Source organism: Peromyscus californicus, unplaced genomic scaffold (genome assembly GCF_007827085.1).
Source record: "Peromyscus californicus insignis strain IS unplaced genomic scaffold, ASM782708v3 Scaffold_12__1_contigs__length_115047231, whole genome shotgun sequence".
Taxonomy (NCBI): Eukaryota; Metazoa; Chordata; class Mammalia; order Rodentia; family Cricetidae; genus Peromyscus; species Peromyscus californicus.
Window position 1 is genome coordinate 2395577 of NW_026294413.1, and position 16028 is coordinate 2411604.

At 45.9% G+C, this 16028-nt stretch overlaps 1 protein-coding gene and 1 long non-coding RNA gene across 6 annotated transcripts in view; both read right to left on the bottom strand.

The window, feature by feature from the left end:
• Clybl (citramalyl-CoA lyase) overlaps positions 1–16028 on the bottom strand; it is a 237850-nt gene that overhangs the window by 36895 nt on the left and 184927 nt on the right. The gene's annotated exons all lie outside the window — the stretch shown is intronic.
• On the bottom strand, positions 82–1130 carry LOC128107019 (uncharacterized). Its single transcript, XR_008216913.1, has 2 exons — positions 475–1130; positions 82–372 (listed from the first exon to the last, which is right to left on the bottom strand). It is a non-coding gene; the product is annotated as an uncharacterized LOC128107019 (long non-coding RNA).

Below are 16028 nucleotides of genomic sequence, written 5' to 3' on the forward strand. Positions count from 1 at the left end.
TACAGCATGTAATTGGAATTTGTCATCTCAGAGATTTAATTGACTCCACAACAGACAAATACAACACATAAACCACAACGATGACATTCAAAACTCTACGAGAAGAGTTTATTTTATGGTCTCCAAGCAATTAAAAACATTTCTAGCAGAGCCAGCAAGAGATGCTCTGCAGGCAAAGGCCCTGCTGCCGAGCTTGAGGATGTGAGCCTGATCCCCCAAACCACACGATGGAAATGAACTGGCTCCTGAAGGTTGACCTTCGACCATCACATAGCCAGGTAGCTCCGGCATGTACTGCTCCCCAAATATTTTCAATGTGAATGACACAGGCTTTTACATGTGTATCACATAAAGGATGTATATAGATTTCACCTAAAAAATAGAAAAGAAACTATAAACAAATGTCCATCTCTAGTCAATGATAAGCATGCAGTAGGACTGAGGGAAGGGTGAGTGGGGCTGTCTGCAACTTACATTGAAATAAATTTCAAAAGATGAGTTGATGATAGACAAGAGAACAGACCGATACAGATGAGGGCAGGCAGAATAACGTGTTAGTGGGAAAATACAGGCAGGAATACTTGACATTCATTGTATAATCTTCCAAATTTTCTGATGTTCAGAATTCTGGTAATAAAATTAAGGAGAAAAAAATCCTGAAAAGATTTCTAAAATGTTCATATTTGGAGGAGCTGGCCAACGACTGTTTGTTAAAAACAAACAACAAACAAAACCCCCCACAATTATTCTTAACATTTGTGTAATTTGAGTATTCCCACAACAAAAAGTTTCACTTTGTTATTTGTAGGACAGGATTTGTAGACAATAATTTGTGAGTTTTTGGTGGGTTCATTTTTTGTTTGCTTGTTTTTGGTGTTGTTGTTTTGGTTTGTGTTTTCTTTTTGAAGATTTATTTAATGTGTACTACATAAATGTCTGGTGCTCTCAGAGGCCAGAAGGCGGCACTGAGTCCCCTGCAATTGGAGCGTGGGTGATCATGGTCCACCATGTGGGTGCTGGGAACCAAATCCAGGTCCTCTGCAAGAGCAACAAGTGTCCCTAACCACTGAGCTGTGGTTCCAGTCCCTAGGTAATACTTTAATAAGACAAAATTCACACAACATGTAACCCCCCACCCCCCCACCCCTCCACCTCCCCCCACCCCCACCCCTCCACCTCTCCACCTCTCCACCTCTCCACCTCCCCACCCCCCCCACCCCCACCCCTCCACCTCCCCACCCCTCCACCTCCCCACCCCTCCACCCCCACCCCTCCACCCCTCCACCTCCCCACCCCCCCACCTCTCCACCTCCCCACCTCCCCACCCCTCCACCTCCCCACCCTTCCACCTCCCCACCCCTCCACCCCCCCCCTTCGTACTTTTTCTTTCCGCGTGTTTGCTTTGTTCTGAAACTCAGAGACATGACATGTGAGCTTCTGTAATGGCTTCTTTCATCTATGGTTATGTGTCAGGATTCACTCACGTTCTGTCGCCCATCAACACTTTCTCTTTTACTGTCAAACAATAGCCTGTCATGTGGCTATGGCATATTATATTCACCTATCATCAGCTAGTGAACATTTAGGTTGCTTTCTACTTTGGGACTGTTATGGGACATGTTCTGTGGACATTTGTGGACCCCTCCTCTTTATATGTTCATATACACTTCTTCTCTTGAACTTGTATTTAAAAGAAAGGGTGACTCCTGGGTCACATAGAAACTGTATGCTCAGCATTTTAAGGAACCATCAGCTGGTTCTCAAAGTGTCTACAGCAATTTAATATTCCAAGGCCAGCAGTATATGGCTAGAGATGAGGCCCATAGGATTAGGAGTGAAGTACAATTTAGTCAGGGGAACAAAACCTGTGGTCCCTAGGCAGGTAGGGGTGGCCCTTTCCACAGAGCCCAAGAGGGGCAAGGGAAGCTGAGAAAGGGCTTGGAGCCTCTGAAAACCAAGAATTTCAATAGCAGCAGCAGAAGGAACACCCCCCGCCCCCAGGAAGGATCCCAAATGGACAGATGGGATGGCTTCAAGAATACAGGCATTTGCCACGTACAAGCCTGATTATCTTAAGTTCAATTCCTAGAGTCCACAGGGGAAGAAGAAAACTGACTCCTGAAAGCTGTGCTCTGACTTCTGTGTGGGTGCTGTGGCTGGCACACACACACACACACACACACACACACACACACACACCCCAAGTAAATGGCCCATATATATGAAGGAAGTCAGGGGAGGAGAGCCCTGCTTAATGCCAGGCGGCTGGACAGAAAGTCTTCCAGAGCAGCGTCTTGGCCATGAGAGAATTAGGGATACTCCACTGGAAAGAAGGCTCAAGAGCTGACAGGATCTGAATTCACGGGTGGACCCTAAGGTCCCTCTAGACCAGGTGCCCTGTGCCCAGGACTGCATTTGGGGAGGATCTGTCCTTGGTCAGGGCCCTGCTCAGTTCCATCCCACATTGAATCATCTTCCTTTGGGAAGGCCTCTAGGCCTAGAGTGACTCACTCCCTCTTACCTTCTGTTTTGGGGACTCCAGTCCAGCCCACTGACAAAGCAGAGCGGGTGGCTAGCCACCTTCCTGAGCACACCTGCTAATTGGTCTCTCTCTACCCTGCCCTTGGAGGACTGAGAAGGTGTCTCTCTTCCCCAGCTGGTACAAAGTACAGCTGGGTCCAAGCTGCCCTCTCCCTCGCTTGGTATTTATATTTCACGACTTCTCTGGGTTAGAGGAGGTAATTAACTGTTTTGGTTTAAAAGCCCTCCTGCTGAGTCACAGTCTGCGTGGGAGAATCAAAGTAAACAAGCGACAGTGTCATCAAAGGAGTCCGCACCTACCTTTCTTCATTACTAGAAGGAGAACGCACCGTCTGCGCAGGTGCCGCAGATCACCATTCAGGGCAGGATCCCGGTACTTTCGTTCTTTTTAACGGTAAATCAAGAGTGATCGGTTCATAATTTAATGAGGCAGGCTTACCAAGGGTCCAAACATGCTGGAGATAACAGGCGCATCACCTGTGCCCTGCCTGAGCCGTTGTAAGTGATGCTGGCAACATATTCTGGCAGGTGACCTCCTCTAGCTGCACCGTGGGGGAAGGATGAAAAGTTTCCTCTTCATGTGAACATCAAGAACCAGTCATCTGGGCTGGGCACATGGCTCATTTGGTGGAGTATTTGCCTAGCATGTTTGAGGACCTGGATTTGATCCCAACCTTCATAAACTGGGTATGGTGGGGCTCACGGGTAATCCCAGCTGTCAGGAGGCAGACAGGGAAGATCAGAAGTTCAAGGTCATCCTCAGCTACGCAGCAAGTTTCTTGCCAACTTGAGTTACATGAGGTTCTGTTTTTTGTTTGTTTTAGGGTTTCTCTGTGTAGCCCTGGCTGTCCTAGATCTCACTCTGTAGACCAAGCTGGATTCGAACTCACAGAGATCCACCTGCCTCTGCCTGCTGAGTGCTGGTATTAAAGATGTGCACCACCACCACCCAGTTGGAGGCCAGCCTGGTTTACAGATCAAGTTCCAGGGCAGCCAGGTTCTCACAGAAAAATCAACCAACCAACTAAATTTTAAAAATCTATTTTTTATGATTTTTGTGTGCATGATGGGGTGGCACACATGTCATAGCATGCACACGGGGGTCGTTTTTCCCCTCCCACCTTGAAGTAGTTCTGGGGTTGAACTGAGGTCACCAGGTTCCTGCAAGTGCCTCTACCTACTAAGCCATTTTGCCATCCCAAGAACAAATTTTTTATTAAAGTCTAGCTTACTTCTGTGTAGGAAGACATGATTCTCTACCCATCACCAAGACTTGGAGGCATGTTGGGCCGCATCTCTCCCAGGAACAAACAGTGACACCGAGGTCAGAAATTCCTGTCTCTATGCCAGCTACTTCAGCAATACCTAAGGTGTTGACACAAAGGATCTGGAGTCCATCAGTAGGAAGTTATAGCAACACACTGGAAGAAGGAAAACCGCCCTGCGGCATGGCACAAGTGACCTCGCCAAGAAGTAAACCAGGCAGAGCCTCATTTTGGTGATTTGTTCTCGACTCCCTCTCTTCCCACAGCAGAATACCAAGCAAAGATGATTCAAATCTATTAGCACATTCACTTGTCTTCCTGGCAGCCAGGAAGTAGGAAAACTTGGTGATGCAATAATGTGTGCATCAGCAGAAACAAACTATTTCTAGCAGTGCATCAAACTGGACCATGACTCTTCTGAACTACCTTTCACATAGGCAAGGCCTTAAAGCTAAGAGAAATTAATACAAACAAACCCTTCCAGACAAGAGATTGTCTCAGACAGGGTCTCATGTATCCAGACTGGTCTCAAACTTCCTACGTAATGGAGAGTGATTTTCAGTTCCTTACCTCTGGCTTCCACCTCCCAAGTGCTGGGCTATCCCAGGCTCAGTACTTTCTGCACATTAGACAAGCACTCACTCAATTAACTGTGCTACATCCCTAGGTTGGGGCCTTTTTTTTTTTTTCTTTTTTGAGGCATGGTCTTGCTGGAGAGCCTTGGATGGCCTGGAATTCACTATGTAGACCAGACTCGAGACTGTGGTGATCCTTTGTCACGCATGGCCTCTGGAAAACTGGGATTGCAAGCATACGCCGCTACATCTCGCTTACGCTGTTCCTTGTATGTGGCAAATTTATAGGCATTTAAACGTTTTTACATTATTTAATAAACATACTTGTCTGTGTGTGAGCAAGTGTGTGTGCCGTGACACACACATGGGGGTCAGGGGTCAACCTGAGGGATGTGGTACTCTACATCATACAGATTCTGAGGTCAAAGGCAGATCATCAGGCTTGACAGCAATCCAACTTATCTGCTGAGCTATCTCACTAACCCAAATATTTTAAAGGGTTACACTTTTCCAGAACAAATAGATAGGTATTTTAAAGAGTTGTACTTTTCCATCTCATTCATAGTTCTTTTAAGTCAACAATGAAAAAGATGAAAAAAAATAAAGGCTAGGTGATGGTGATGGCATGCAAATCCTTTTGTTTGTTTTTGTTTTTGAGACAGGGTTTCTCTGTAGCCCTGGTTGTCCCAGAACTCCTCTGTTGACCAGGCTGGCCTCAAACTCAGAGATCTGTCTGCCTCTGCCTCTGGGATTAAAGATGTGTGCCACTACACCCCGCTTTTTTTTTTTAAGACAAGTATTTCCAGGCTGGTCTCCCAACTCACCATGTGGGGTTATACAGCAAAGGATGACTCCTGATCCTCCACCTAGCTCCACTTCTGGAGCACTGCAAGAGCTTGTCCTGTTTTAGGCAACACTGGGGCATGCAGGGTACCAACTGGACTACATCCCCAGTTCTCCAAAAATAATTTATTTTTAAAAATTTTACATTTTTCTATTTTGTTGTATATGGGAGTTGGGGAGATCGAGTATGCCACAGCCTCCGTGTGAAGGAGGGCAACTTTCGGGAGCTGGTTCTCTCCCGTGGTTCCAGGGATCCAACTCAGGTCACCAGGCTTGGTGGTAAGCACCTGTGCCCACTGAACCATCTCTGCTTCACTATTTTTTCCTAAAGAAGGGGAAGGCTTTGATAACTGCGGTCTGGTCACTACAGAGGGCTGTCCTCTGGGGCCACCCACACAGGCAGTGGCTTCGCTTCCCACCCTGCCAATGAGTGCTGTAGAGTAAGCGGCAAGAACCTGTCACTGAGTGCACCAACCCCCACGCACAGGATCGTCTCTAATTAACCTCCCCCACCCCCGTGAAAGCTAACAAAACAATGGCGGGCCGGCGGGCGGGCAGCACAGTTGGTTTTCCCCATGTTTTCCCCTGTTCCCGGGCCAGCCCTTCTCATCTGCTTCTCGCTTCTCGGCAGCTTTACTACTCCCTCACTGGTGCCGGCCAGCCAGGCGAACTGCGCGACCACTTGGGTTTTCTTTCCTCTTTCTGCGCCCAGTAAATTTTCATAAAGCGTTTAATGTGAGAACGAGTAGGTTAATTTCCCGAGTGGCGAACTCAGAGCCCGGCACCACTGCCATGATTTGGCTTCTGAGGCCAGGACCTCGGCCCCAGCAGCCAGAAACCTTGCCAGATCCTTCTCTCAACAGCCCCAGGTGCAATTTAGCAGAACAGATTGTGTGGACGCTGGATGGCCTGTGTCACAATAAAATGGTGTCCGTTCTTCCTGTGAGATGAAGATGGAAGCCTCTTGGGCTGGCACTTCAGCCAGCAGAGGCCTCTGGACATGTAGGACAGGGGAAGTCATCCCATCTGGCCATACACACCTGGCCTCAAGAACATTAAAGTTCTAACAACATCAGAGCTCCCCACCAGCCCCTGCCACATCACATCATTGTTTTCTCTAACTGAAAGTAGGGCAGGAAATCCAAAGATTTATATTAATATGCAAAAGATGGAATAACCATAAGGAAAATTGTAAACTCTTTGAGTCTGGCCTTTAATATACATCCAGCTGGACTCTTCATGGAACCCTGATGGGGAGTGACCTGTGAAGCAGACAGTAACTCTGTTGTGGTATTTAGGTGTTGGCTCAACCAGCAATGGCCAGGCTGCTGGAGGAAGATGCTGTGGAGAGAAGTCAGGGTTCACAGCTAGAAGTGCAAAGCTCAGAGATGAGAACAGCCTGCTCCCTGAAGCGGGTGAGACTAGCGAGTCTTAGAAAGGAGCAGGCTGGAAGCCCAAAGTCCCCAGTTACAGTCTCAGAGATGAGAACAGCCTGCTCCCTGAAGGGGGTGAGACTAGCGAGTCTTAGAAAGGAGCAGGCTGGAAGCCCAAAGTCCCCAGTTACAGTGACTCTGCCCTTGGTGATAAACAGGTAATAACTAGAACAATGCTTTTTAACTTATCATGGAGTTCAATCCTTAGACAAGTTAAAAGGTCAGATATTTGGGCGGCTAAGGCAAGAAGAGTGTCATGAGTTCAAAGCCAGTCTGAGTTATAAAGAGAGACAATAAATAAGTAGTCATAATTTAAAAAATGCATATCCTAGCTCCAACCCACAGACCCTCCCATCCTAGGAGCATGTGGAGAGCATGGCACACTGTGGAGAGCTGACTACCTCTCATAGGGTCACGGAGCTGACTAGAAGCTGCTCTTAATGTCTTCATAACAGTCCTGGAGAAGAGTCAGTGCAGAGTTGATTACCCACAGCCACCTCAAAAACAGAGAGGTTCTAGGAACTGAACTCAGGCCATCAGGCTTGGTGGCCACCGCCTCTACTCACTGAGCCTTTTGAAAGTACAACCCGTTATGTTGGGGTACACAGGACAGAGGGGCACAAGGTCGCTGGCTCACATCTCAGCAGGTCAGAGCGCAGAGAATGGGGAAGGCCAATAGTCAACTGGCCTCATCTTTTTAAAACTCCGTCTGGGACCCCAGCCCATGGGATGCCATCATCCATGCTCAAGGTGGGTCTTCCCTCTTTAGCTAAATCTCTCTGGAAATGCCCTCGATAATGTACCTAGAGGTGTGTCTCCCAGGGAATTCCAAAAGTTGACAATGGTTATTAACATCACAGCAGGAAAGGCATGGTGGCTGGAGTAGGAAGTGTGGAGGCTGGTGTGGAGGACTGACGGCTGGAGTAAGGAAGTGTGGAGGCTGGTGTGGAGGACTGACGGCTGGAGTAAGGAAGTGTGGAGGCTGGTGTGGAGGACTGACGGCTGGAGTAAGGAAGTGTGGAGGCTGGTGTGGAGGACTGATGGCTGGAGGAACTTGTAGCAGGAATGGGCTTCTTATTGAACAGGAAGCAGTGACAAGACTTGGGGTACAGGGACAGTTTAAAACCTTACACCTGTCAGCCAGGCATCACGTACTAAAGATGCTACGATCTCTCTAAACAGTACTCCCAGCGGGAGACCATCAGCCTGCACCGACATTTCACACTCAAATTGTAACAACCCCTTTATCAGGAGGATTTAACTGTTTCCTGGTTTTTGCTATCGATCTGTTTGTTCACTTCATTCAAGAGCTTTCCTGAATACACTCTGTACTAGACTCTGTTTTAGGTAATGGAGAGAACAGCTCCCTACCTACATGGAACTTCCCTGTAGTCAGGACAACAGCTAATCAACAAGAAAGTCAAACTAAGAACAACTTTGGAGGAAAGTGACGGAGTAGAACAAATTCCGTGATGGGACTGAGGGCGCGGAGGGACCGAGGGCGCCCAGGGACCGAGGGCACAGAGGCAAGATGGCAAACAGCTCCTTAGAGGGTATGTCATTTCGACTGACACCTGAACAATTATAAATGAAGCCATAACAAATATCTTAAATCATAGAGCATAGAGCACATGTGCAGACAGCTACTGAGGACACATCCTAGCGGTACAAACACTGGGTCCAGTTAACTGCTCACTCCAGCCCCAAAGGAATGGACACGAACCTCTAACTTTCACAATCTCCCCTAATCCAGCAAAGGAGCCTGCAAGTCTTGTCTCAAGTCACCACTGTGCCTTCGGACTGCCCGCACAAGCAACTGGATGATCTCTTCACTTCACTGTGCCCTGTTTCTTCATTTCAAGGAGATGTTAGGGGTCAGGGATGTAGATCAACTGGTAGAGTGTCTGCTGACATGAACAAAGCTCTGAGTTCCATCTTCATCACCACACAAAACTAGGCATGGTGGTTTCATGTCAACATGACACAAGCTAGAGTCATCATAGAGGGGGAAGCCTCCATTGAGAAAATGCCTCCATAAGATTGGGCTGCAGGCAGCCTGTGGGGCATTTTATTAATTAGTGATTGATGTGGGAGGGCCCAGACCATTGTGGATGGTGCCATCCCTGGGCTGGTGGTCCTGGGTTCTATAAGAAAGAAATCAGGTTGAACAAGCTAAGAGGAGCAAACCAGTAAGCAGTACCCCTCCATGACCTCTGCATCAGCTCCTGCCTCCAGGGTCCTGTCCTGTTTGAGTTCCTGTCCTGACTTCCTTCCATGATGAACTGTGATATAGAAGTATAAGCCAAATAAATTCTTTCTTCCCCAAGATGCTTTGGCTAAGGTGTTTTATCACAGCAATAGAAACCCTAAGACAGTGGTGTATGCCTGTAATCCCAGCACTCTGGAAGTGGAGACAGGAGGATCAGAGAAGTTCAAGGTCATCTCAGCTATATAGTAAGTTTGAGATTCCGTCTCAAAAAGGGAGCAGGGGGTAACAACAGCGTCTGATGCAGGTAATGGTAAAGTTTGATATAAGAACTTAATATTTGTTATATTATATATGTACACACACACACACACACTTAATTTAACATGTATAATAAAGTTGATTTGTTTTCAAGGCTGTGCAAATTTGAACAAACACCTTCTCGTGCCCACCCAGTTGGGGTGGCGTCTAGGCTCATGCTAACACGACCCAACACTCTCACTCCAGAACCGCAACCACAGTGGGAATTGAGCATGTAGCTCTAATGTCCGTGATGTCCAGCCCAAAGGAAAGGCCAGGGAGCTCTTTCAGAATTGAGATGCATCCCTAAAAGAGGCCAGTCTACTCATAGAGCCCCATGGGTAGGGCTCAGTATAAACTTTCCTCAAATATGGCATGGTGGCATTTAAGCAAAGAGCATAATGGTGAGATGGCTTAGTGGATAAAGATACATGCTGACAAGTCTGATGACCTAAGTTGGATCTCCAGGACTCCCCATAGTGGTAAGAGAGAACTGACTCCAACAGATGTCTGAGCGATTGTGTACACATGCACTTGTGCATACACACACACAGCAAACAAAATGTTTCAAGGGAAAAAAAAGGGAGGAAGAAATAGGAAGGCAACTATCATTTTTTGTCCTTTCTTCCTGAGTTGGCTCCCTAGAACTGAAGGACAAGGTCATCCTGACTCTCAAAGACACAGCAGAAGAAGAACTGGAATGATAGGTCTTGCTAAGCTTCCCACTTATTAGTCAGTTCCTTTATTCATCATACTTCTGCATGGATGTCCACTTGGCATCAAACCCAATCCTAAAAGCATAGTCCTTCCCTGCTATGTGGCCCACAGAGACTCCATAGTGTGGCCTTATTCCATCTTGACTCAAGGTCAGAGAGTCCAAGCTTGTTTTGCCCCACAAGGCTGCAAAATAGGATGTTTTGGCCAAAGGCATGTCTACCAGGTGTCTTATACTTCAAGGCCTAATTACAGGATATTTTGCTGTAAGGTGTGGCTACTAGATGCTTTGAGAATTAAGGAAGTATTTATACTTGTCTGTACTTTGTACTTGAGGGGGGAGGTCTTTTGCCTCTCCCCTTGCTGGTTTATAAAAAGCTCATGAGGAATAAACTCAAGGTGACCCTCCTGATGCTCTTCAGTGTCTCTTTTTCTTTTATGTCTACATCTCTATTTTTCATATCTATAATTTCTTAATCCTTACTCCTCCCTTCAAGGACTCTTTGATAGTCTGGCGGGACCCAGCACCCTGCTTCTTTGAGTTTTAATGAATGAAGTCTCCTTTAACTGTTAGTATTAGATGTCAACTTGATGGCATATACAATCACTTGGAGATGGGCCTCTGGGCATGTCTATGAAGAATTACCTTGGTTGGGACCCTGGGCTGTATGAATGGAGAAAGAGGGCTGAGCAACAGCAAGTATTCATTGCTCTCTGCTTCTTGATTGTGGTTGAGATGTGACCATCTCTCTCAAGCTCCTGCTGCCTCGATATCCCCACCATGATGGACTGAACTGTGAGACTGAACTTGGACCTCACCAAACAGCTGAAATGGCTGTCTAGCTATCTCCAGTGACCTACCTGTCTCTACCCCAGCTCCCTTCCATTTCCACCATTGTTCTCTCCTCTGGCACTGGGATTACAGATGTGTGCTGCCACGCTGAGGCTGAGCTCTTCACACAGGTGCTGTGGATCTATACTTAGCAAGTACTTTATTGCCTGAGCTGTCTCCCCAGACTCCTGGCCTTGAGCTCCTAATTCTCCTGCTTGGATCTCCCAAATGTTGAGAATAAAGGTGTCTCACCACAGCCTGCTCCTTCTCCTTTCTCACTAACAGATTTGATATGATATAACTCAAATTAAGTATGTCTCCCAAGACATTCATCTGGATCCACTATTAATGTTTTTTTCTCATTCAATTACTACCAGAAACCAATGGCTATCACAACATCCAAGGTCCTAATTCTGGCTATGACAAGTGGCAAATGTCTAGTTCAAAACAAACTCAAAACATCACTTAGAATGTAAGTTCAGGACTCTAGAGCCCTGTCTGACCATCATATTCCATTCCAGGTCATTTCCTAGACTCTGCTGAATTCTAAACACACTTGCCCAAATCCATAATGAGTCCTCGTCTAGGTATCTATCCCATCCATCCCAACATCTATTGACATAATCTGCCATTATGTTGATTTCTTCTATCTGATGAACAACTGGTAAGCATTTTTAAATGTTTGCTTAATCAAGCTGATAGTAAGAAAAAGAAGTAAGTACACATAAGGGGGGAACTGAAGTAAGTTCTTTTATTGGAGATTATCCAAGGTTATGGAAGCCTGGGCTAGGTGTGGTGGCTAATGACTGTAATCTCAGCACTCAGGAGGCAGGGCCAGGAGGATCTGCTGCAGGCTCAAGGCCAGGATATTCTATATGGTGAGTTCCAGGCCAGACAGTGTTATATGGCAAGATCTTATTTTAGGAAATGACCCCCCCCCCCACTCCAAACAAAAACTTAGGGAAGGAGAAATGAGTGATGGGTAACCTAGAAAGGTAGATCTGCTAGGAAGAATCAAGAACAATACTGGAGCCAGGGAAATGAATCAACAGATAAAAATGCTGCTAGAGTAAGCAAGCCTAATAACCCAAGTCCATACAATTCCTGGAACTCAAACTGAAAAAAAAAAAAAAGCATCAAGCATGGTGGTACATGACTTTAATATCAGCACTTGGGAGGCAGAGGCAGGTGGATTTCTGTGAGTCTGAGGTCACCCTGGTCTCCAGGATAGCCAGAGCTACATAGTGAGACCCTGTATCAAAAAAAAAGAAAAAAAAAAAGTTGGCTGGGAGTGGTGGCACATGCCTTTCATCCCAGAACTTGGGAGGGCGAAGAGTTCAGGGCCTAGGGGTCTATATAGTGAGACTAAGTCTTAAAACAAGAGTAAACATTACAGATAACAGTGGGAGGCAGAGAGATTTGTTCAGAAGCATGCAGAACACCTAGTTTAGAGCAGGCAACACAATGGCAGAAACAGTGAGAGGTACTGCCTCCACAAAGTGGAAGGCGAGAGCAACTCTGCTGTAATGCTGTGGAATAATCCTTTTGTACACTGTGAATATGTATTGCTTTCATTAGTTTAATAAAGGGCTAACTAGCCAATAGCTAGGCAGAAGAGGTTAGGCAACAGAGCCAGACTGAGAGAATGCTGGGAAGAAGAAGGGTGGAGTTGCCAGCCAGTAGCAGAGGAAGCAGGAGATGAATATGCTGTGCTGAAAAAAGATGCCACCATGTGGTAGAGTGTAGATAAGAAATATGGGTTAATTTAAGTTGTAAGAGCTAGTTAGTAACAAGCCTAAGCTATTGGCCGAGCATTTATAATTAATAAAAGTCTCCATATCAGTTATTGGGGAGCTGGTGGTCCCAAAGAAAAACCCCACCTACATGACTCCTGAAAGTTGTCTTTGAACTTTCACACTCACACTGCAGAAATATGTTCCAGAACTCACACATAAATACACACAGAGAAAATAACAAAGACAGAGGAGACAGACAGACAAGACAGGAGAGGATAATTATGAGGCAAATATTTCCAGTTTTCTTGATAGAAGTCAACCATCAAAGAAAGTTGTTTGTATGCTAAAATTGGATTGTGAAAGATAAGAACAAGATTTGCTGTTATTTAAAAACCATTCATTTGGAAAGAAATAGATCCAATGTTGTCATAAACACTGTGGCAATAAGCTGTTCAGCCTCAACTGTGAGCTATAAATGGGTGCACACATACTCTAAAACCCAAATGCGGGCTGGAGAAATGGTGCAGCAGTTAAGAGCACTTGCTGCTCCTGTAGAGGACCCAGGTTTGGTTCCCAGCATCCATGCTTGGGGGCTCACAACTGCCTGGAACTCCAGTTCCAGGGGATTTGACACCTTCTGTCCTTTGCAGGCACCCACATTCATGAGTACACACACAAAAATATATAAAGATAAAATATTTAAAACTGAAATGAAGGGCATGTTGGAAGGGCACTTTTCCAAACATGAACTGGGAGCTCTGAGAACAGGCCAGCAAATTCTAAATATGTCATAAGATATCAGAATTTTATTAATACCATTGTTCAATGAGACTGAAATACTTGAAAGGATGAGGTTGATTAAGAATGGAGATCTTGGGGCTGGAGTGATCACTCAGCAGTTAAGAGTACTGGCTGTTCTTCCAGAGCACCCAGGTTCAATTCCCAGTACCCGCTGGTACCTAACAGCTACCTGTAAGTTTCAGGAGATTAGATACCCTCCTCTGGCCTCTGAGATACCAAGCATGCACACAGTACATATACATACATTCAGACAAAACTCTCATACACACAAAATTAAAAAAATAACATTTTTTTAAATGGAGATCTAATACAGAAACCAAGTCATCAAAATGTTATTGAAGAAATGTTAAAATGAAGTCCCTTACATTGATAGTGTAACAAACAAAAGAAACAAAACAAAAAGCTTGCATCAAAAGAGAGCTATAAATCTCATATTCCCATTTGATAATATTAATGTTTTAGAGGTGTGTCTTGTTTTTATTATTCCTAAGACCAACCATGATGTCAATAGGAAAAAAGAGCTCGGAGCTTTGAGGGAAAGCTATCCATCTTCTGACACATCACTCGTTTGTATTAGTTTCCCATGGCAGCTATAACAAATCACCATGCAAGCCTGCTGCCAAGCATGAGACCTGAGTTCAGTCCCTGGGACCCACATGACAGAAGGACAGACCTGACTCCTGCCAGTCATCCTCTAACTTCCACAGATGCACACGAACGCCTCCCCAACCCACCCCACCCCAAACAAATAAGAGGTCATTGTTAAGAGTTTTAAAGAAAAGAGATTTACTCTCTCGTGGTTCCACAGGCCAAAAGTTTGACCTCTAAATGCCAGCAGGCCTGCAGTCCCAGTTAGAGAACCTCTTGCCTTTTCCAATTTCCATGGTGGATGGCAGACCTCGCAGCCACATCCTTCTGGCTTTCAACCTGACGGCTTCTCCTTGCATCTCTTATAAGGGTACTGTCAGGAGGTGGTAAGATACTAGAGGTGAGTTCTTCCTATTAAAATCCCTTCCCGTGGGCTGGGCATGGGGGTACACACCTTCAATCCCAGCATTAAGGAGATTGAGACAGGTGGATCTCTGTGATGTCAAGGCCAACCTAATTTGCATATCTTGTTCCAGGACAACCAGAGATACATAATAGAGAGATCCTGTCTCACTCTCCTTCCTCCTTCTATTTAGATAATGGCACCTGGACTATGTGGTGATATTTTATTTGTGATGAAATGTGATATTTTATTTGTATGTTAATAAATAAAGTTGCCTGGAGATCAGAGGTCAAATAGTCATTAAGCAGAAGTCTGGCAGTGGTAGCACACACCCTTAATCCAATCACATGGCAGACAGAGTCTCTGTGTGGTCAAGGACACAGTCAAGTGTGGCAACAGGAGCCTTTAATCCCAGTACCAACCATAGAGACCTGGAGGTCTGTATAGACAGGCAGTGACAAGGAAGTCATGTGACTGGGCTTAGAGCCAATGAGAAGGTAGAACAGGAAAGCAATAAAAATGCAGGTTAAGCAGGAAGAACCTCTCTCTGGGAAAGCGAAGGTGGCGAGGTGGTAAGATAAGGTAGTCGTGCTGGGCGGTGGTGGCTCACGCCTTTAATCCCAGCACTCAGGAGACAGAGCCAGGTGGATCTCTGTGAGTTCCAGGCCAGCCTGGGCTACCAAGTGAGTTCCAGGAAAGGCGCAAAGCTGCTCAGAGAAACCCTGTCTCGAAAAACCAAAAAAAAAGATAAGGTAGTCGTGGCTCTCTGATCTCTTTGGCTATTACCTCTGTATTTGGCTCTGTGTTTCTTATTTACTAAGAATGTTTAGAATTTCATGTACAGGACTATTTGAGTTATTTGGCAGATCTCTAGGGATGTTACTGTGTCCCTGGAGACAGCTTGGGGCTATCACAGTTTCATGGACCTTAGAGGTGACTTGGGGTAAGTCTAAACTCATACAACATGACCACTCTGCAGCATTCCTGGCCCTCTGACACCTTAACTGTTGAGATGTTTCCACACTCACGTTTTTGTTCTTTGCTGCTCCAATACTACATGTCTTGGGTAGACATGACACACATGTCACTCCCATCCTTTCCGCAGCTAGTCTGCCCCACTTTGCTGCTCGTCTGTACTAGAAAAACACCCGGAAAAGAGGGAAGGGCTGCATGCCATGAGCTTGGAGCAATTCCACCTACCAAGAACTCTGCCTCTTCCTCCACGTCCTCGAGCTCCCTTCATTACTCCGTGAATGTGTTTCCAGACAGCTAAGACCCAGAATCACAAAATCGAATAGTGTTAGGATTGAAGATAGGTTCACTATTATCTAGTTGTTTATCTTATTTTATTGTTCTTATTATTTGAGACAAGGTCTCATGTGTTATGAAAATGGCAAGTGAAAGACCTTGGCAAGTTGGGCCAAGGTGCCCCAGTGGGTGAGGGAGACAACCATGAGATGCAATGGCGGGCTGTGGTGTAGAGCAGTGGAGAGTTACTCACAACATGCAGACACATGTCCATGTGGAAAGTTTATTATTAAAAGGAGAGGGGAGGGAGGGAGGGAGGGAGGGAGAGAGAGAGAGAGAGAGAGAGAGAGAGAGAGAGAGAGAGAGAGAGAAAGTGGGAGGTGCATACTACCTCTGTTGAGATGGGGGACAGAGAGCTAAGGGGGAGAAGTTTTTTCTTAAAGGAGACTTTATATAAGATGATGTCAGGATGCTAGATGGGTCCCCAAGGGGCAGTTCAGAATACTAACTAACATCATGTAGCTAAGTTTGGCCTCAAACTCC